Here is a 23,075-nt window from a genome sequence, read left to right as displayed (position 1 = left end):
GCCTGTGTGTCTATGTAAAGTCATTTATTTCTGAAATGCACTTGCCTCTTTTCATGTTTGGTGGGGACCATCTTTCCTCTGGCCCCAGTGAGTGTGATTGAATTCTTTTTGGAGAGCTCTTTGTTTAAACCTCAGTGGAATACTACAAGAAGGAATACTGAAGCTCTAACTCAATAAAATATTTTACAGGTCTTCAAAACATTGCCGCTTGGTAGAATATCATTAGCCTTTTACTCTGAAAGGTTCTTAGATGTACTTAAAATGTTATAGGTGTTCAATAAACACATGTATTCCTTAATTGATCTTGCATATTTTTCCATCTGTATTCTTTTCAATGCCTCAGATAATAATTTCCATGTAATGTTTAGTAAACTTTGGTTGAATTAAATAGAACCACATATATACAATGACCACTTGTATACATGGTAGTCCAAAAGCACTAATTTAATAGAAAATATAGCTTCATTTCAATATGCTTTCATTTAACAGCATTTATTGAGTCCCAAATATGTGCCAAGAATTCTGTAGATCATTCAAGAAAAAAAATGAAATAAAATATGATCTCAGCATGAAATGATCATTCTAGATGAGGGAGGAAATAAGCAAACCCACATGATGATTATGTAATATGCACTGTATGATAAGGTTAATGAACCTTATATTAAGAAATTAATGTCTCTTTCAGTGTAGTCAGGGGAAAATTGAAGGAGGAGATGGTGTTAAAGGTGAGTCTGTAAGGTTGTCTGTGTTGCACTAAAGTAGGACTTCACGTTCCAGGCAAGCTACAAAAAAATCAGTGCAAAAGCTGTAAAGGAAGTTGACATATTGGGAAACTAATGGACAAAATTTTCTTGGGCTGAATCTAGGGTCAAACCATTTAGGGAAGTATCCTTACATAAGAAAGATTATGGTCTGACTCTGAAGAGCCTTCAATTATAAACTAAGGGGGGTGTGTGTGTGTATTTGTGTGTATTTTGGGAAGGGAAGTACTAACAGTTGATAACACTTTTTTTATGGCAAAGAAGGTTGTGAATGAGAAGAGAATGATAATAAGGAGAGAACTTAGAAGGCAATCCTAATTTTCTAGGTGTGATATCATAAAAGTCTAACTGAATTTTTTAAATTAGTGGTAGTAAAAACTGAGGTTAAAAAATAAAAAAAATTTTTTTTTTTCAAATGGCCTATAGAGTGGTTCTTAGACCAGCAGTATCAGCATCAAATGTAGAGGTACTGAATCTGAAACTGGTGGGAGGAGAGGAAGTAGCAATCTGTGATATAATGAGCCCTCCAGATGATTCTGATGTATGTCAAAGTTTGAGAACTACTGACTGAAACTTTGAAACTTTGTAATGAATTGTAAGGGTTTCTCTTTCTGTGCCATTTAAATGCTTATTCACCATACATTTATTAACATAATCCATTAATGCTAATATACAACTAGTTTTAAGATGCACTGCTATTTTGTGTCATTAAAAAAAGATGCCAATTTAACTCAAGTGACCAATTTCAAAATGAATCCCAATTCCAGAAGTGTTAAAAAAATAAAAATGTACATCTTAGAACTTATAAAACATGTTGACTGCCACAAAATCATACTGAACAAAAGAGGTGATGTTTCACAGATACATCAACCTATTTCCTTGCTTATTCTCATCAAATTTGAACGACAACTGCATGAAACCTACATTCATTACCATTTCCTTAGTTTTGTATTAATCTCAGACCTCATGTTTTGACTCTTTTCTTTTTACTAGTGAGTTATCTGAATCTAAATTGTTAGAATCTGCTTATATTCTGCCCACTCAAGTAAAAAAAAGATAGGAATTTCTAGAGCATTCATATTTAGCTCTTGGTAATAAGTAGAGTTTTCAGACCTGGGAAACTTTTTTGGGGGGGAAAGAGTAGGTTTCCCTTTAAACAAATGTCCTTCCCATCCCACCACCACTATATTTTCCACTTACTACAGACACAAAGAGAATAAGACAGGAGACAACTACATTTCAGGAACTCCCACAAAGTCTGTTGGTGATCTTTGGGATGTTTGGATGGGAAATGTCTGGGTCACATGAAATTTTGAAAGCACATCTGCCACCTGAAAATTCTGCTCTTACCCTCTCCCCAGGAGAGTACACGGCCAACCTACATCCATATTTTTCTCAGTTTCTACCTTCTGAACTTTGCTCGTTTTTCTGTCTTTCGCTTCTTTTGTCTCTTTTATATTATGTCCAGATCATTCTCCCAGACCAGAAGCAGCCCAGACTTCTGAATTTGCTGTAGTATATTTCCTGATCTAATTGAGAATGGAACGGGGAGTGTCTTCAGGCTGTTGAACATGACCTTGAGAAGAATAATCCAAGACAAAGTAGCTGGGGAGAAATTAAAACCAAACTGTTCCCAGGGTATGCTGATGCTGCTGCTTCCGGAACCAGACTCAAGAATGACTGCTCAATATGATTAACTTTGAATGTGACTTCCCTATAGCACCTAAGATGGGAGACAAGAGGGACTTTCAAATATACTGGAATAGTAATGATATTAAGAAACACGCATATCACTCTTCCTATTTATTTATTAAATATTTATTTATTTACTTAAAAAAAACTGTGAAGATAGTCTAACTACGTAATCAATCCTAAACAATAAGTAGGACAGGAAATTCTAAATACAGGCATTGGGATGTAAAGAGAGAGAACTAGATTAGTTTAGGAGACTGAAGGCATCCTGAGTCATGGGGTCATCACTGCTGGTGAATGGGCAAAGTAATCTCCACCCTGATAAGTAAGAAACTTAAGTAAAAGTTTTATACCCATTTTTAGCTGAGAAGGTGACTGAGCATATTTAAGTGATTTTCCTAAATTCACAAGATTTATTAGCCACCCAAATGAGGCTACTGGGCAAGGCTTTTGCCCCACAGTCCAGCAATTACCCCATATAGGCAACTCTAGTGAGTGAGATTATATAACATGTTCTCAACAATTCCGAATTCATCACAGAGGTCTGACATTTAAGAGATATTAGAGAGTTGAGATGTTAATTAGTCAAAAGCAAAACTGTACCATTTTTGTATGTGTATGTAATATATATATATATATATATATATATATATATATATATATATAGTAGAGTTACTTATATTCTCTAAGAATTTCTTTTATCCTCTTAAAGATGGGGAAGGGGATTTCATCACTCCTGCTTCACAAGGTTGTTTTGTACACACACACACACACACACACACATTTTTAAAATATAAATATGCTGTAGAAATGTGAGATATAATCAATATCATTATCATTATTCAATAGGAACAAGACTAAATTTTTGCTTACATTGAGTTAATTACACACACACACACACACACACACATGACTGTTGCTTCTTCTACAGAGGCCACCTGTTGGTGACTTTAAGAGCACAGTTATTCCATAGCGATTTTGGTGTGTAGTCCCATGTCTGCAATGTATTAACATTCTGAATCTAAGTCCATAAACCTCTCTAAAGCCCCGTTTCCTCACCTGTAAAATACTGATAGTACTAGTATCTCTACTATAGAAGGTTACTGAGGATTAAAGAAGATAATAACATAGTTACCTTTTAATATATTGTCATTAATGTCCTAAAGTTTAGTCTAATGCCATGCCTGTTAGAAACCACACAGTTTGTGGAAAGAACAATATATTATGGTTGGTGACCACCTGTAACATCTTGACTGGAGTACTAGGTGTTTTTAAAAGTTTTCGTATGGATATTTGCAACAAATCCTCACACTGCTTATTAATATCTCCATTTTTATAGATGAGCAAGGCAAAGCACAAAGAGTTTAAGTCACTTGTCCAAGGCCACAAGGCTTATAACTGGAAGAAAAGGGAAGGGGACACTGGTCGTTTTGACTTCAAACCCCTTGCTTTTTCCACAATGTACCCCAACTCCTCAGGGGCAGCCTAAAGGGATTGATTGGATTTGTTAGTCAAGGACCTGCTAATATGATTACTTTTCATGGCTGTAGTTTTGTATTTGTCTGAGTTTCTTTCATACACAGTTAGCTTAGCTTAGAAATATTTCTAAGGAAAGAGAAAGCTTAGTTTAATATTGCTCATCCTTAACATGGAAGGAATCCTTTTCCTACATATGAATGGTAATTTTATTTCTGCCCTTAAAATGAGAAATAGGTCAACCTACTTACTTATTGCATTGCTTAAATCATCTTCTGGGATTTTGGCAGTTTAAGGCTTACAGCTCTTTTCTTGGCTATCTTCCTCTAAATCTCTTAAGGGATCATGGATATTCTATGCACATCCAATAAAATATTTATTAAAGAATATATAATATGACTGTAAATTTATTTTAACCTTTTTATTCTAAGGAGTTCAGAACCTTATGACATAAATTACCTCATTTATTTTCATATATATTCCCAAGGGAAGAGCTTGGTAGTATTATCAGCCCAGATTAAAAATAAATGGGCAAATAGAAACTAGTTGTTCAGTTTGTCATCTATCATCAGGATTGATGGGGTTTCCACTATTTGCAGGTAACTGAGCTGGAGGTAGCCAGGCTGTGCTCAGGAGAGCAAAGGTCAGAGCATGGCTAGTCTGGATGAAAACCTGAAATGTCTAAGGGGTTACTCAGTTCACGTTTCTCTGGTCATCTGCTTATTTCCCAGCCGGTGACTACATAATGACATGTGCTGTTGTTTTCATCTGAGATGCCTTTGGCCATTATTCTGACCACCTCATACTTCTCCAGGCTCAGATGAGTCATCATTTCATCCATAAGGCCTTTCTTGATCCTCAGTAGAGTCAATCATGTCTGTAGAGTTCTGACAATTAGACGGGTGTGCAATACAACATATGAAATGAATCTATTTTGTGTGCATTGTCTCTAAAAGGCCAGGAGCTTCTCTGGGGCAGGAACCATGTTTTATTTCTCTCTGCATCCTCAACGCAGATTACAATGTCTGGCACAAAAGAGACAATTAATATCAGTTTACTGAATAATGTAGGGGACTATAAAATGTATTTAACATAGGAGTATCAGACTACAAACCCATTGCCTCAAATTATATTTGCCTCTAGGTTCTATTTAATCACATTGATCAGTGGGTTGACTTTCCCCTTCAAATATTATTTCTGAGCCTTGCTTTCACCTTCTATAAAAAGGGGGAAAGTGATAGTTATTTGTTCTTCATAGGATACCACTGGAAACAAACAGAATGAAGTACATGTATATATTAATTTTCTAGGACTGCCACAAGAAAGTATAACAGCCTGTTGCTTAAACAACAGAAATTTATTTTCTCATAGTTCTGGAGGCTAGAATTCTAAGATCAAGGTGTCAGCAATGTTGATTTCTGCTAGGACCCCTCTCGTTGGCCTTTAGGTGGCCATCATCTCCCTCCGTCTCCCCATGGTCTTTCCTCTGTGCATGTCTGTGTCCTAATCTTTTCTTCCCAGAAAGACATGAGTCATATTGAATTAGGACCTACCCTTATGATTTCATTTTATATTAATCACCTCATTTTAAAGGCTCCGTCTCCAAATATGGTCCCATTATGAAGTACTAGAGGCTAAGACTTTATCCTATAAAATTCATGGAGACTTCATTCAGCCCATGACAGCATAGAAAAGGCCCAGTATGTTGCCTGGCATGTAGCTCTCATTTTATTCATGGGAGTATTACTATCACTTTTAGCCAAAGATTTCCAGTAGATCAAAAAATGGCTTTACTTCTTCTTGTTATATTGCTCCATTGGTCTCTGGCTCAGCTTGCTTGAAAAGAAAAATAACACGTAGACAGGGCACAAGCAATCCCAGCATGATGTGCAGGGAAGAGGGAGAAAGATGAAGAGTCCTCCTAAAGGAAGGGATCTCTGAGCTCATTTACAGATTTAGCAAGAGCTTGGCATAACTGGAAAAACAGATGACCCAGATGAAGAAGTTGATGCTATAAATGGTGGCAAATCTTTTGAGAAGAAAAATGAAAAGCACATGGAGATATATTTGGCATTCAGGAGAGGTGCCAGTGAGTCCAGATGCCAAGCATGAAAGGCATTAAAAGGGAACATTTCTGTGCAAACCTCGCAGTCAAATTTTGTTGGGAAAAGAGTCATTAGCCATAGCCACGTGTCAACCTTGTGATGAGTTTTGAAGCCATCTTGCCATCATCCCTCCTTCAGTCCCTGCTGTCCTTCTTTCTCTCTTCTCTGCATTCCTACTGTACTTTCTTCTGCAAAAATGAATTGAATCCTTATTATACTGTAGGTGTTGTCAGAGTACAGTGTTGTATACAGAGGTAAATAACATCCTCAAGGGGATAAAAGTACAAATATGTAGAGTTAATTCTCATTATTGTGTGAGTTCTATAGAGACATGACAAACCGAATTAACAAATACTCAACTGTTGCTCCTAGGGAAACACGCACACGCACAAACACACACACACTGCGCATTGCTCATAGATTATCATCTTAAATCCTAGAAATAACTCATTCTGATAGATTCTATTTTCTTTATTTATAGATTGTCATCTTAAATCCTAGAAACAACTCATTCTGATAGATTCTATTTTCTTTATTTTTCAAAAGAGAAAGCAAAGTTCATAAGTCTTAAGTAATTTGCCTGAGGCCATCCCACTAACAGATGCCATCGACTGTCAGATTTCAAACCCATGTCATCCAGATCTGGAGCTTCTTGTATTACACTGCACGTCTCCCTACCATCTACATCTTCTTCTGGTTACAGAAATAGAAATAGAAATAGAAGTATATATATATGGAGAGAGAGAGCAAAAGACCATATATATGGAAATGTATATCTATATATCATTCTATAAATAATTAAATATGGTATAATTATGTATATATTTATATATGTATATTTTATATATATATCTATATCAGATACATAAATGACTAAATAGCAATGTAAAGATTGGCAAGGGAAGTTAAATAGTATAGCTAAAGGATTCTGAAATTTCACTGAAAATACTTCCAGTATTCTACACAGAAGAGTGTTTATCTATACCTCCATAAACGATTCCCCTCTTTTTGAGCACCTACAATGTACCAAGAACTGTCCTAGGCCTTTAATATAAATTAATCCCCATAATAATCTTATAAAAGTGATACTACAATCTTCATTGTAATACTACAAAAGTGGAACTCAGAAAAGTAAATTTGTTAAAGACTACGCAGCCTGTAAGCAGCAGAGTTGAGATTTGAACTCAGGTCTCCCTGACACATCAGTAATCCAGACCAGTGCAGGGCTCAGATGTAGGATATCACCTTCCAGCTGAGATCTCTCCCTCCTGCTTCTGTCTCAAAGATCTTCATCCTGAAATAGCAAGGCACAGCAAGCAGAAGAAACAATTTGAAGAGGACAAAACTGGTATTGTGTTACGAAGCCTAAAGTCGAGGATGAATGCTGAGTAGGATCTACATGTGTCCTCTTAGGTATAAACCTCAAACTAGAGACAGTTAACAGAGAAGGTATTTCTGAGAGGAGTGTTGCAAGATGAAGGAGTATTAAGTCAGTCAATGGTTAAGAAAAAACGATGGCAGCTGGCAGGTAGAATAATTAGGGCAAGAAGACAGTGAGGAAGAGGAGACAGTCTTCTTGGAAGCTAAGCCGTAGGGCAGGGTGGCGGGTGTGAGCAAGGCTAGTGCAGCTGGTGATGCTCCACCCAGCAGGAGTCTAGGGTGTGTGGTCAATATGGAGGAAGGAGATAAATAGAAATGGGTTTTGAATGTAGTGATACTAGGTTTGGATATTTTCTCAAGGCGATATGTTACAATATTACTTAAATTTTAAAGTGAGAAAACTGCATTTGATCAGCTTGTCAAAGAGTTTAAATGATTTATCTGAGGAATTCTTATTAAGAATGTGGGAGGAGGTAGTGTTGATCGCAGAACTGACTCTAGATCTTAGGTTCCACTATAGAACATATTCAGTTATAGTAATAACAACAACAATAATAATAGACTTTTATTGCCTTTAATAAAGGGAAAAGAAAGATTTATGTACTATCTCAACATTAACCACAAAAAGTACAAAATAGGTACCAAGATCTGTTGCCTGGAAATTATATATGCAGTTTTCATTGCTATATATAATTGGTTTGTCATGTCTTTAATAGGGAAGAGATTAGTAAAATAAAAACATAAAGTAGACAAAATGAAAGCTACTGTTTCCATAAAGTTAGGACTGTAACATTTTTACTTACAGATGCAATATTAATTATCTTGGGATTATCGCCATATTGCTCTTATTGTGTTGTTGTCTTGTTTTGCATTTAACTATTTTCCCACTTTCTGATTCAGTGGCCCAATTCTTTCAACAATATTTGAGGTACTAGTACTTTTGAACTAGAGAATATATTTCCAGTCCTTAAAGAGCACACATGCAAAAATTAATACAAATGAGCCACAGGGACTTATGGGCTGCAAAACACAAGGCATTGCACTGAGTAAGGAAAGATTCAATGTGTCAAAAAATGTCATATCCAAAGTTAGGAGGAAAAGAGTCATATCCTCTCTATAGGACTCTCTGTTGCAGTCTCACCTGGATCATCCATCTCTATATAATTGCCCTATAACATTTAAGGCTCTGTGCTGAGCTGAGGGTAATCAGCTGGCTAATTTTTCCTAGAATCCTAGCTGCTTGCTTGGAAAGGGAATTTTCTCTGGTATAAATATTAGTTAGGGATGCCTGTGAATAAATCAAGTGTAATTATTATAGTATTTTATCCAGATATGTATCCGTTGCTTTATTGCTTTCATTATTATTATTTTTTACCATCTTTATTGGAGTATAGTTGCTTTACAATGGTGTGTTAGTTTCTGCTGTATGACAAATTGAATCAGCTCTACATATACATATATCCCCATATCTCCTCCCTCTTGTTTCTCCCTCCCACTCTCCCTATCCCACCCCTCTAGGTGGTCACAAAGCACCAAGCTTATCTCCCTGTGCTATGTGGCTGCTTGCCACTAGCTATCGATTTTACATTTGGTAGTATATATAAGTCCATGCCACTCTCTCACTTCGTCCCAGCTTACCCTTCCCCCTCCCCATGTATTGCTTTCATTATTTTAATGGTAATCTTTTGGCAAAATATTGTTTAATAAGTAACTTAATATTTTAGAGACAAAGATGGTTCACTGGTACATAGTGGATGCAAGCCATGGTGTTTGTCAAGTAACTGAAGAGTTAGGCTCAAGTTTCCTTGTAAATGGTCACTCTGTCTATATATATGTATTTACCTTTACATTGCTAGAGGTAACGTGGATGCTAAGAAAAATGACTGGGTTTGAATCCTGACTGGCTGCTTGCAGGTTGTGTGACATTTGACCTCAGATCTCTGAGCCTGTCTCCTCAACTATAAAAGCAGAACCATAGTGCCTCCTTTGGCTGTAAAGATTATATGAAAATACATATTACTTTAAATGGTTTCTAGTTGTACTTGTTTTTCAACCACCTTAGTAACAAGGAAAACATGTCAGTGTCACAAAGTACAACACTTTATATAGTCAAAGGTAAGATATCTATTCCTGGATTAAGAAACATACACTTGAAGAGCCCTACACATGAAAAAATTCAACATGCTGAAGTTTTAGATCAGAAATAAGCACATGTACACTAGATTATTATTTTTTAATTAATAAACTTTCTTTTTAGAGCATTTCTAGGTTTACAGAAAACTGAACAGAAAATTCAGTACCTCCCTACATTTTTTCCTATTAAAGTCACACATAGGTGTAATGCATTTGTTACCAGTGATAATATTAACTTAAGTCACTAGTTCATACTTGGGTTCTGTCTTTGTGATGCATAAAGATAGACCCTGTCTGCCTGTTGTGGGTCACTGGAAGTCAAGGATAGCCTGAGTTTGCATGGAACTCTCTGCCTCACTTATAGCTACATCAAATGGTACCAAGGGATATGATTTAAGTTCAAAGGGTGTCTGCTACAATGTGCATGATGATATAATTTTCTCTTTCCAACAAAATCTATGTCATTTAAAAATCTATAAGGGAAATGGTCATCTGTTAAGTGACATCCCTTTTTCTTCTGTTGAAAATGGAGGTTTAGAAAGGTTAAGTCACTTGCCTAGAAGCCCAAGGGTAGTAGCAAGTGGCAGAAATGGAATTTGTACTTGAGTTTGCTGACTGTATGTCCAATATATTTCCCAGAGCTCCAGGGTGCTTCTGTGACAGCTCATGAGGGTTGGAATGCCTAAATGTATTATATTTAAAGGAATAAAAATAACGAGGAGGAATATTCCCCTCTTCTCAAATGTTTCACACCTTAATAATTCATTTAATTAACACCCAGTACTTATGCCTGGCACCTTGCTTGGCATGGAATAGGCAAGAATTGAAGAGCATTGGTCAATTACCTATAGGAAATCAGAAAACATTTGGTTATGCACACAGATAAACAGAGTATTACAAAATGTTGAAACAATTGCAAAGCTAGGGATGTGTCCATGGTACTAGGAGAACACAAAGAAGGGGCAGCTGAGTGTAGCTGGGGGAGAAAAGGTCTCATTTTTTTATAAGCTAAGCTCATACTCTGATTCTTCTGGAGTCCTAGTGATGTAATTCTGAGGCCTGGACAGCCTTTGATGCTTCCCAAGTCTATAGTAAACAGAGCTCTTTTTATGATTTGGCCTCTGCTTAAATCTCATTTCTCTTCCTAAACCCTGGTTGCTTTGCAGGTTTAGTTGCCAGTTTCTGAATCTTTTTCGTCTCTTCAAGGACCACAGTTGTGTGTCCCACACACTGTATCTTCATTCCCCAGCAGAGGGCTCTGTCTGTAACTCAATAAATAAATAGAGGATGAATCTAGCAAGTTATGTTAAAATATATTACTGCATCGACAGCTATGTCTACACATGTTAACTCAGTTGCAGCAGTGAGGTAATTTTCTGTTTAATTCCAAATAGGATAATATTTGAAATAAAGTAGAACCATATTATCATCATAAACACATTTGCAAAACTCATTCATTTAAGCTCCTGGGAAGCAGTGGAAAGTAGGAGATGATAATTTTATTTTACAGAAGGGAAAGCAATCTATACATGCACATACACTGCATTCTAGTCCTATCCCCTGAAACCTAATGCCTACATCAGGTAAAAGTTTACTGCCCAATAGTCCCATGGAATGACAGAAACAAAACCATTCTGAATAATAAGAGAATAGGGCTCTAGCCCCAAGATCACCAACAGACAGCTATGTAATCATAGACAGTTTCTCTAACCTCTGATGAGAGTTCTGTCTTTAGTACTACTAAGGATTCATTCAAAGCTCTCAACAGTATTTTGCACTTAAAAAGCAAAATCAGGACTTCTGTGGTGGCGCAGTGGTTGAGAGTCTGCCTGCCGATGCAGGGGACACGGGTTCGTGCCCCGGTCTGGGAAGATCCCACATGCCGTGGAGCGGCTGGGCCCGTGAGCCATGGCCACTGAGCCTGCGCGTCCGGAGCCTGTGCTCTGCAACTGGAGAGGCCACAACAGTGAGAGGCCCGCGTACCACAAAAAAAAAAAAAGAAAAGAAAAGAAAAGAAAATCATGATTAGAGTATTAGCTTCCTAAAGGCTTTCCAGTGTATCTAAATAACTAAGACAAAGGTTAATCAGTTTAGATTCTTGGAGACCGGATCAATCACTCCATTACTTGTTTTGCTGAACAGTTGTAAAAAGTTTAAGATTCTGAGAACTTTAAAGCATTTACTATCCTAACCTAATGCTAAGGAGTATTTAGTCCCCCTCCTATACCTGGGGTTGAGCTTGTAACTTGAATGCAGCATGAGAGTAAGATATGCAAAGAGATACCTCCCTATCTCCCATGGCCACACTGCTATCAGAGAGATAGTGGATCAGGCTTTTCCCTGTTCAGAATCCTTTGATGGCTACCCTTCTTTATAATAGTGTTTTACATACTGTTCTGTCCACTAGCCTGGTGAAGTTTTTCTCCATATGAAGAAAAAAACCCAAAAAACCAAAACCAAAACCAGCCCCCCCCAAAAAAAAAAAACCTATTTGTCCTTATTCACATAAGTTTGGGGAAAACTGTATATCCCTCTTGGAGAGTCACAACATACACTAACTTATTAGAAGCTTTGAGAAGTCCCACAATTAAGAAACTTGTATTACCTACCCCAAATCCCTCTCCTATTTCTTCCTTACTATCAGAACTCTGGCAACGTGTCCACATAAAACACTAATCTCTGTGACTTCCTTTTACCCAGAAGTTGGCTAAGTAAGCCAGTCCTGGCCAATGAAATTTAAGCATAGTTGTTGGGTGGAGCTCCTGGAAAGAACATTTTGAAAGTAGAACCCCCCTCTGCTAGCATGGTCCCTATATTTTCATCCCCTTTCTTCTTCATATCTTGGACGCAGACATGAAACCTATAACAGGCATCTTGTGACCATGAGCAGGCAAATTGATTTGTTGGGATGGGAAAGCAGAAAGGTAGGAGGATCCTGGGTCCTATCACAGCTTCTCTAGCCCAGAGTTCCTACCTCTGAACTTCCGGTTAAAGCAGAAAAAAATACACCACCTATGTAAGCTGCTATTTGTCAGGTTATCTTATTATTTTTGACAAAATAATTCCTAAAGGTTACAACAGGAATTTATTACTGTTTTAATTCCTAATAAAATTTTCTGGAAACACTTTCAGTGATGCTGCCTGTATTACTTTTCAATTGCTGCTGTAACAAATTAGGAAGTAGTTAGAGGCTTAAAATAACACACATTTATTATCTGAAAGTAAGATGTGTGATGTGAGTCTCACTGGGCTAAAATCAAGGCATCAGCAGGGCTGCATTACTTTCTAGAGACTCTGGAGGAGAATTTGTTTTCTTGCCCTTTCCAGCTCCTAGAGGCCCCTTGCCTTCCTTGGCTCATGGTTCCTTCCTCCAACTTCAAATCCAGCAATGTTGAATCTCTCTATTCTTCTTCTGTACCCATATCTCTATCTTTCTCAACATAACTGGGAAAGGGTTTTAGCTTTTAAGGACTCATATAATTAGATTAGGACACTTTGGATAATCCAGGATCTCAAAATCTATAAAGATGATCACATCTTCAAAACCCCTTTTGCCATGTAAGGTAACATGTTTACAGGATCTAGAAATTTGGAAGTAGACATCCTTGAAAGCCATTATTCTGTCTACCAAACTACCCTGTAGGATAAATCTCATACTCCTTAGCACCAGTGTTTTATGATCGGACTTTAATGTCACTTTCCTAGTCATCCTTTCCTCCCTACTCTTTATTTTTCTTTTCCATTTTTCTCTCACATAGATCCATATACCATGACCTGGTCAACTTTACTTTTCTGGTTATGCCACAAGCCCATCCTTTACACTTTCAGAGCCTGGGGCAAGCATCCAAATGGGGGCCTACCTATCATATGTATAAATAGTACAAAACTAAAAATCAACTATCAAATTGATAAATGGGTCATATCTTACTACTTTGACAAGTATACCTTGATAATGATCTTGAAGGCTCTGTTCAAATGTAGAATTTTCTTCTTCCCTCAGAATTCTACCCCAGAATGTGGCAGCACAAAAGGAAATTACCCTAAACTTTCACCCTGGTCCATGTTCTAAAGCCCACACATCTGAACAACCCAGCCCATTATTCCAAGCTCCAGCCACACTCCTAACAACCAACCAAGCCTTGGCCACCCTTCAGTAATATTGTTATGATAATATGGTGCAATCTGCACCCAGAAGAATAAAGGTGGAAAGAAGTACTGTACACGCCTGGGAACTCCAGTGACCTGGATATCCAGAGCATGGTCTAGAAGGTGTGGTATGGGCTTTGGGAGGGGAGTAGTATGACCTGAGAAAGGATAGAGGTTGGCCTTAAAGTTCAGGATTTAGGACACAATCTCCTATTTCCCAGGTGTAAGCAAACTACTGCTTATATGCCTGGTTCAAAATTCTGCTCCATATTTTCATACTAATATGATCTAATTTATTTCTCAAGATCCACCTAATTTCTCAACAATTTTGTGGAAGCTTTTGTGACTCTCCTTCCTTATCCTAACTATAACATATTACTTCCTTTTCAGAACCTAAGAAAAGGAAAAAAAACCTTTGCTGTAAACAATAATAGCACATATATAGCATATAGCATATAGCATATAAATGGCATATAGTATGCATGGTATATATATGAATTCATGCTGTAGCTATGATTTTAATATTACTTTACATATAATAATGCCCTAATATTTATTGAGGGCATTGCACATACCATGCATTGTGCTATCCAAGCTATAGCTATTATGTAACATACTGCTACAACCACATGATTGCATTTTGTAGTTACTTATGTAAGTGTCTATGAGCACAGGGTCTGCATCCTCCTCCTTTCTGTGCTGTATTTACAGTAGATATGATGTGCTTATCACAGAATAAGTTTTAGATAAACGTTTGCAAAGTGAATGCAGGGTTGATAGGAACTTTATATTTGTCTGATGCTATCAGTTTCCATTTGCCTTATTTTTTTCCTCTCCCTGAACCTGATCAATCTGATCTGCCAAACTGGCCACAGTAGTTTGTGTAATGACGCAGTGAACAGCATTCTGAATGCCTGAAGATACTTTTCTCACTATTTTCCTAACGTGACCATTTTAAAGATACTATGGAAGGGCCTGGAGTTTGGACGTTTGATGAGAAAAGTAAAAGGCTTTGACAGGACAGATATCACTGAGAATGTTAGGAACATGGGTACTTTTCCAGTCATCATTCAACATGTTTATTTTGCAAACTAAATGAAGTGTTCCATGCTTGAGGGGCAAGTTTACAGAGAGTTAAAATGCAATGGAACAACTTGCCTATAAGAGATTTCAAGAGTTGTTTTTTAAAAGTGTTGAGTACATGACAATTTGTCACTGTTCTGATGTGTCTGTGGTATATTTAGCATTCACGTTACCTGTGAGTAAATGTTACACCCTTTGTCCCTTGAGCTGAACAAAAATTCTTATAAATTTCCTGTTCTAATGAGTTGATAATGCATTGGCAATGAGTTATAGCCTACTTCCTAGTGAATTTGTAAAAAGAGCTTTTGGATATAAAAATCAACATTATTTATGTCCTTCAGTAAATATGAATAATGTATCAGTTTAGCTTAAGCTGAATAAATCAACTCAAACTTTAATAAATGAAAACAAGTTACAAAATATTCGGAAAGAATCATCTTCCCCAGAGATTTTTATAAAATTTATCTCAAATTTCTTACATATATACATACATAGACATATAAATAAGTGAAAAGATAATAGTGAACACTGCTTATTGACATAAGCTGTTATTTTATTTAGAAAATAACATTTTTGTTCTATACAGTAAATTGCCAACTAAAACATCTTGGAATAGATGGAATCTGAGAAACTGAAACAAATTATATGGATCAATCAGATATTTATGCCCAAGGAGACTAGAAATGGTTGCACTTAAATAAAGTATATTTTTAACATACCTGGTTGTGACAACAGAAATAATAGATGAGGAACATAATTATCTAAAAAATCAGAAAATTTTTATCCTGCCTCTAAGGGAAACATGGCCCCTAATTTGTGCATAAATTTTACTTATAGTTTGAGAGATGAGGTCGCCATCTCACAGTCGCTTTAGTGTTCCAGTGAAATATGAATAGTTTCTAAAATCAGACAGACCTGGTTCAACCTCCAGTTTCACTACTAACTAACTGCATAACATCTGACAAGTCACTTGTCCTCTCTTAGCTTCCATTTACCTACCAAGTAAATATAATACTTAACTCTCTGGGTTGTTGTAAGGGTTACCTGAGACAATCCATATACAATGGCTGGAACGTTTCTAGGCATAAATGACTAAGAAATAATTACTATTTTTTCTTTCTACCCAACTTTGCAGGAGTATCCTGCAATGAATCAAATGACAAAATCCAGATAAATTATGCCAAATACTAAGTTTAGTAACCAGAATGTAAGCTACGTTCTACATTAGACATGAGGAAGAGACCTGAAATCTATGCTTATGGTGCACACAACAAGGTTGAGTAGAAAAAGAAAAAAATGTCACATTTGAAGGAGGTCATTCAAATACCATCTCCTTGATGATTCACCTACGTACACAAACTCATCAGCTAAAAGCATCTTCTCTCTCCTTTAGCTTTCATTCAGTCAACATATTGGACTCTTACTATGAGCTAGCAAGTGTGTTAGGTGTTGGGGATTTAACAGTGATCAAGAGATTAATGATTTGTAATTACCCAGTCAGTAGGGGGACAGGGGATTTCAGTTTACAGGACATTTCAATGAAATATGATAATTGTGGTGTTAAATAGGATTCAGAGGAGAGGTCTGAGAAGAACTATTTCCTGGGATGAGAAATAATGGCTGATTCAGCCAGGTAAAAGGATGCAAGGATCTGGGGGTCAAAATGGAGCAGCCCAGCCCTATGTTACAGTCCAAGAAAATGAGCAAAGTCTAGAAGTGAGCAGTCAGAATGGCCATCATCAAAAAATCTACAAACAATAAATGCTGGAAAGGGTGTGGAGAAAAGGGAACCCTCTTGCACTGTTGGTGGGAATGTAAATTGGTACAGCCACTATAGAAAACAGTATGAAGATTCCTTAAAAAACTAAAAATAGAACTACTATATGACCCAGCAATCCCACCACTGGGCATATACCCTGAGAAAACCATAATTCAAAGAGTCATGTACCACAGTGTTCATTGCAGCTCTATTTACAATAGCCAGGACATGGAAGCAACCTAAGTGTCCATCAACAGATGAATGGATAAAGAAGATGTGGCACGTATATACAATGGAATATTACTCAGCCATAAAAAGACACGAAATTGAGTTATTTGTAGTGAGGTGGATGGACCTAGAGTCTGTCATACAGAGTGAAGTAAGTCAGAAAGAGAAAAACAAATACCGTATGCTAACACATATATATGGAATCTAAAAAAAAAAAAAAAAAAAAAAAAAGGTTGGGAAGAACCTAGGGGCAGGACAGGAATAAAGATGCAGACATAAAGAATGGACTTGAGGATGCAGGGAGGGGGAAGGGTAAGCTGGGACAAAGTGAGAGAGTGGCATGGACATATATACACTACCAAATGTAAACTAGATAGCTAGTGGGAAGCAGCTGCATAGCACAGGAGATCGGCTCGGTGGTTTGTGACCACCTAGAGGGGTGGGATATGGAGGGTGGGAGGGAGATGCAAGAGGAAGGAGACATGGGGATGTATGTATACGTATAGCTGATTCACTTTGTTATAAAGCAGAAACTAGCACACCATTGTAAAGCAATTATACCTCAATAAAGATGTTAAAAAAAAAAAGTCTAGAAGTGAGGTTTGGCCTATCTGAAGAATTGAATTAGAAAAAAAAATCTCTAAATCTACATAGAATGTAGAATAAAGAAAGGTGATGCCTGGCAAGAGACAAAATACACAGATAATCAAGAGATCAGAAGACCAGATCATGGAGGACTTGTTAACACTTTGGACTTGATACCCAGGCAATGGGGAAAATCTTCCAATATCTCTGTAGACCTCTATTAAGTACATATCTCTCTCGTTCTATTTTGTATGATAGTTATTTGCTGACAAGTCTTACCTCCCTTATGCAATATACTCTCCTTCAAAGTAGGATTCATATCTGATTTATCACTGCTTGCACCAGCATAGCACAAAACTTATATGTACATTTCTCAATTTACAATTGACCTTCACAGGTATTAACCTCATTAAATCCTCATCATAACCTTTTGAGAATGGCTTACTCATTGTTCCCTACCTGAAAATAAACTAATTGAGTTATAGAAAGATTAAATGACTGGTAAATGGAAAATCTAGGGCATGAACACAGGAATTCTTCTTAACAGAATTGTTGGCGACTTAGAAATGTTCTATATCTGCACTATCTAATAATTTAACTACTAGCCACATGTGGTTATTAAGCACTTGAAATGTGGCTAGTGCAACTGAAAAATAGAATTTTAAATTTTATTTAATTTAAATCAATTTAAATTTAAATAGCCATGTGTAGCTAGGGGCTGCCATTTGGACAGCACAACTCTATGTTATGATATCTCATCACTATTGCTTATTAAGTGGGTGCCAAATAAGCACATGAGTAAGTCGGGGGATTATTCCATCATTATGCTATTCATACATGATTCTGGGTTCTATGTCAGTTACATTCTTGGAATATTTTGTTTATAGACCTCAATGAAACTCATACATTTTTTTTACCATATTGTGCCCCCTAAAATGTTCTATCGTAATTGACTTTCCTCATGAAGACATACATTCTTTAAACTTTTAGAGCATTGCTGTAACAGCAATTTAATATGTTTGAAATGATTTTTTTATTATATTACCTATAAATTTTTTAAAGTTAATAATCTTCTTATGAATGGTATTGCTTTTCCTTTAAGTTAGCCAGAATATCACATTCTCCATGCATTCTATGACAAGTCATTAAATAAATACATGCTGAGTGGATTAGTTTCCTAGGGCTGCCATAACAACATATCGTACACCAAGTGGCTCAAATAACAGAAATTTATTTTCTCACAGTTCTGGAGGCTGGGAGTCCAAGATCAAGTTGTCTGCAGGGTTGGTTTCCTCTGAGGCCTCTCTCCTTGGCTGGCAGATGGTTATCCCTCTGGGTACAAGCACCTCTGGTGTCTTCTCTGTGTGTCTTTATATCTCCTCTCCTTATGAAGCTGGATTAGTGCCCACCCTAAGAGCCTCATTTTAAGTGAACCGCCTCTTTAAGGACCCTAACTCAAATACAATCACATTCTGAGTTCCTGGGGTTGGTCAAGGCTTCAACATATGAATTTCAGGAGTGGGGAACAATTCAGCCCATAACATCACCCTTCCAGACCCTCTTATTTCTTTGTCTGTTTTTTACAGGCACTCCTGAAGAGTGGTCTGAGAACAAAATTGGAGAGCATTAAATCATTTTTATAACTATCATGCACTTTTTAAGTGTGCAGTTTGATACAAGAGATGTTTGATTTAGACAAAACACTTTTCTTCTTCAAATCTTTATAAGATAGAAAATTAAGTGGAAAATGCCAGAGGCCAATCATTAATTTCCAACAAGCATTTTAAAGTACAATGGCCTATAATTTTTTATCAGGGCTCTTAAAATGTTAATCATTTTATTTTCTATACTAAAAATGTAATTATCATTAAATTTAATCCTGCAGGCTAAACATTTTTAAAGTATATTTCTTCCTGCACATGTACTTCTGATTTTAACATTTGTTTTCTTAGGATAAGTTTCAACCAATGAGATAATTGAAACTTGCTTTATATGCCAGCAGTATTTTTTTTTAACTTTTGAAACTGAAAATAAAAAGCACATGTTGGTAAGTAACAGTGGAATGCCATAAAAGATTGGCCTTATCCAACATTAACCAGTGTTAATTTTGTCTATACCAGACATTAAATGATTAACTGCATGATATGCTAATAAAGGGGAAAGTAATAATGACATAACATTCAGATCTTTAGTGGCTCACATCTTCAAATGGAGAGGCAGTGTGGAAATAGTCCCAGTTGGAGCGAGAGTCATGCTCTTACCACTTCTTTGCTGAGTGATTCTGAGTAAGTTACTCAATCTCTCTGAGCCCTGGGTTTCATCCATTCATGAAACCCAGGTACTAGGATCCTTATCTCCTATTTTCTTTAATCCCATTATGGTGTCTATAGCTTCTTTCTGGTGGAATCAAAAGTCCTAGAGAAAAATCAGCCTAGCTGATCATTAAGATGGCTTTTTTTTTTTTTTACTGTATCAATGACCATATCAGTGGTATTTTTGCTGTGAATAGAAAATGAGTTGGTTAGTCCCTTCCCTTTACCAAGTGAGCACAAATATTGGAAACCTAGAAAATGACTTTTACTCAACAAGTAACTCTAAGCTCTCAATATTATTGTCTTACAATATTATTATCTAAATCTTGAGAGTTGGAATTTTGGAGAGTCTTGGTATGATTGGTCTAGCCAGTCTCTTTTCCTATTTGCCTAGTTCTATTGCACTAAACACATGGATAAGGCCTCAATAACCCTTCTACTGTGGGACATCATATTTTGTCTCTCACATTTCCTGAGAGGTGCCACTATGTTTTTATCAAATTTCTACTTCCCCTTCTTCCTAGAGCCTGTGTCCTTTTAAACTTAAATCTCCTACCTCTTCCTTTACCCACTCCTCTTTCAGGCTATAGCCTTTCCTGCAACTATTATTGTTGGAAACTTTCAGGCCTCCAAGCTCAAGTATGAGTGACAGTTTCTCGTTATTCACAGAGGAGGGAAGGGGAGATGGATATAGGGAAGGCAGTTACTTAGGATACCCTGCTTTTCTTTTTCTTTTCTTCTTTGTAAATTTCTTTGATCATCCTCAGAGAACTGGAAAAAATATAAAGATTACATTTAAGGGGCGTGTGAATTTATCTCCTACCAATAGTCCTCTCCTGTTTAATAGTGAAGATTTGTACCCCCTTTGTTAACATAATTTGGAAGCAGTTTTGCAAAAAGCCTAAGTGCAAGCTTATGACCTACACTTGGGAACTTCTCATTCATGAGGAGTAATTTAAATCCTCTATTCCTATGATGAATGGGGACTGAGCGGGTTGCTGAGCACAACTTGTCCCACTTAGAAGTTGGGGGGGATGCTGACACCTCAGGGATCACACAACTAGTTAGCATGACAGAGTCTCATTCGGTATAGAAATTAACCAGACAAACGTTTCCACTAATTAAGAATGCACACCACCCACAGAATCAAGAAAGAGCTATCAACCTGTTGATCCTGTTCACCACTAGGCAAACTCCAGGATCTGAGTGACATAGAAGCAAAGAACAACAATAACAAAAACCTGTATATTCACTTAGTATTGGATGGGGCCATGCCCAAGCTCCTGGCTCAGGTTTTGTTTTAGATTTCATTTCTTTGTTTTACATTTCTTCTACTAATTTCACTTTTCATAATTAAAAATATCACTCAAAAAATAGAATTTTTGCTTTGTTTTTGGAAAGGGAAACAGCACAAATTGAAAAATATTCAGTTAGCATTATTATTAATCATAAATGATGAAAATATTATAGTACTTGTGGGAAAGATTAAAACAGGCAACTCTGGGTAATTTTCTTAAAAGCAGACTGCTATTTCACATATATTCGTAACAAATATTTCTAGTACATTTACTTATTGATACCATCTATATGTGAGTTAATGGGAAGGTCAGAGGGGTATAGTTCAAGACTAATACTGTTGAATGTATATCTGCAGTAGTAATTCATGTCTGCCTGCACTTGACTACATGATTATTAGGAATGGTTCAATGTGTGATAACGGTAGCTGCCATTTATTGGGTGTGCCTACCATGAACCAGGAAATATAAGTACAGCAATTGTGTCATAGGAAATAGAATTCTTCCCCAGAGGTTCAGATGAAGCATCTTTAGTGAATGGACTTTAATGGATTTACAGATGTGTTGGCAAAGTTAAGGGAACAAACAAGCATGGTGAGTCACCCAGAAACTAGAAATGATGGCAAGGGCTTACCACTTGTAGGATTGAAGAGAAGGAGAATAAATAGAGTATCAAACCTCACTGAGAGCTTGAAACTGCCCAGCTCTGGCTTCAAATCTCTCTTTTTTTCCCCCTAACAATTAGATGCCTATCTTATGGATTTATCACTTCTTAAATAAAATTATATTGATTTATGCACCTTTTTTATTTCTTCCCAGGGGTTGGAACACAGGAACTCTTTGATATTTATCTTTAAAGCCCTCAGAGTGCTCAGTCTGAGTTTTGCCCCATAGCAGGGGCACAGCATTTAATTAAGAATGAATGAATAAGTTAATTCAGAGTGTGTCTGATGCTCTTTAAAAGCTCCTATTATAAGAAAAGCTCTTTAGTAATCTCTGCTGACATTCTTCTATAGAGAAAATTTGTTTTATGAAAATGAAGCAGAGTTTCTATTTTGAACTTGCAAAGAAGAAGTCTTGAGAAATAAATAATAGATAATATACCTTTGGTGTATATAAAACAATCTGAATAACTAGTGCCTTAAAAGCTGGAATCTTTTAAGAAGACACCTTAGAAACAACAATAACATTCTTGGCATTCAGGTCAGCTAGACTCAGATGGTGTTTCTTTCAGATATACAGTTTCTATCATTGGGTGAATGAAATTTTTCCTTTCTAATTTTAAATTAATACCAAGAACAAGTTCCTCATCTGTAAGATGATGGCTGTTTTGTTCAATCATCTGAAGCTTATTTTGATGCCAACAATGTAAGTCACTTTTACAGGTACTGGAAATGCAGAGATGGGCAAAAGACAAAATTCCTTTCCCTGTGGAGTCTATACTCAAATCTGGGGAAACAGAAAATACACACAAAATAAAGTTTTAAATATAATGTCAGGGATTTTTTTTCCCCAGAGATATAGAAATATTTTTTATTCACAAACTACTGGAAACATTTCTGTTATATATTTTACTACATTTTTTCCTGATATTTGGCTACCTACTGTTTTTAATACCTTTATTAGAGTATAATTGCTTTACAATGGTGTATTAGTTTCTGCTTTATAACAAAGTGAATCAGCTATACATATACATATATCCCCATGTCTCCTTCCTCTTGCATCTCCCTCCCACCCTCCATATCCCATCCCTCTAGGTGGTCACAAAGCACCGAGCTGATCTTGTACTATGTGGGTGATTCCAACTAGCTAGCTGTTTTACATTTGGTAGCGTATATATGTCCATGCCACTCTCTTACTTCGTTCCAGCTTACACTTCCCCCTCCCCATGTCCTCAAGCCCATTCTCTACATCTGCATCTTTATTCCTGTCCTGACCTTAGGTTCTTAAGAACCTTTTTTTTTTTTAGATTCCATATATATGTGTTAGCATACAGTATTTGTTCTTCTCTTTCTGACTTACTTCACTCTGTATGACAGTCTCTAGGTCCATCCACCTCACTACAAATAACTCACTGTCTTTTCTTTTTATGGCTGAGTAATATTCCATTGTATATACGT

Source organism: Mesoplodon bidens, assembly GCF_964165515.1.
Source record: "Mesoplodon bidens genome assembly, chromosome: 7".
NCBI classification, from domain to species: domain Eukaryota; kingdom Metazoa; phylum Chordata; class Mammalia; order Artiodactyla; family Ziphiidae; genus Mesoplodon; species Mesoplodon bidens.
The sequence above is the reverse complement of the archived record's forward strand: the minus strand, read 5'-3'. Positions refer to the sequence as shown.